The sequence below is a fragment of the Alexandromys fortis genome, unplaced genomic scaffold, assembly GCF_014885135.2.
Source record: "Alexandromys fortis isolate MF-2015 unplaced genomic scaffold, M_Fortis_MF-2015_v1.1 scaffold_464, whole genome shotgun sequence".
NCBI classification, from domain to species: Eukaryota; Metazoa; Chordata; class Mammalia; order Rodentia; family Cricetidae; genus Alexandromys; species Alexandromys fortis.
The window spans coordinates 93830-94926 of record NW_026068366.1 but is presented as its reverse complement, the minus strand read 5'-3'; positions in this window follow the sequence as shown (position 1 = coordinate 94926).

Below are 1097 nucleotides of genomic sequence, written 5' to 3'. Positions count from 1 at the left end.
ATATATTGCCTTTGATTCTGGGCCACATCTCCTTCAGAAGTTTCTATATCTGATTTTTGACTGTGGAGACTGATATCTTTCCATTCACCCTAATGGTTGATATAGCATTGTATCAACCGATGTTCCTTTCCAGTCTCATATCAATGAATAGAGTATAGTGGGTTTTTTGGGGGGAGGGTTATTTTTTGGTCCTTTGTGAACAATATAATAACTAATCATGTCCATATTTTCATTAAGAAACATGGAACATGTATTTTGGAGATGGGAACAAGTGCTACAGACTACAAAAAGTTTCTGGAGATCTCCACATTCCCTAAAGCTGCATAGTTCTCTGAATGTTTCTGGATAGTGATCCCTTGAGTTTAGAATGCTAAGTTTACAAAAGCCTCACATAAATCTAAAAGGTACTTAAACCAAGAGGTATGAATCATAAACAGAAATTATCAAAAATCATGTAAAAATGATGTCCCAAAGAATGATCATTTATTGAAGGATTCAAACCAACAATCTGAAAAAGATAAAAGGTTCTGTGAAGATTTTTTAAATGTACTCATAAAATGATCAGTTACAACAAAAGATAAAAACAAAAGAATTCATTCAGACAAGGATGTAGGGAGGAAGGCTGGTGACATATAGTCAAGCTTAAAAAGATAGAGAAAACAGTCAGCAACTCAGCCAAATAACTGAGGAAGGGAAACATCACAAACTGAAATATTAAATTAAAATAATACAACACTCAGTGAAGGTATACTAGTCTACTCAAGCATATGACTCATGCAGGCCTTCTCCTTCTCCTCAATTTTCTGTATTGCTAGCAACCATTAGTTTACATTCCTGAAAGTTGTCACCATGTTCTATTTGCTTATGTGCCTAGTTCCTTCTCCTGAGACTGATTCTAAAGTACAGCTATCAGAATATAAAAAAGAAAACAGTAATCAAAAGCCCCCATTGATTTACTTAATTAACATTTCCAAATAAGATTAAGCACCTCATCCTAACACCAGGTTTCTACTTTATAAACTAGAATTTGACTATGTTTTATGTCTGTCTCTCTATTGAGTGGCAATACTTTTTCACTCTAAGACAAATACAATGTA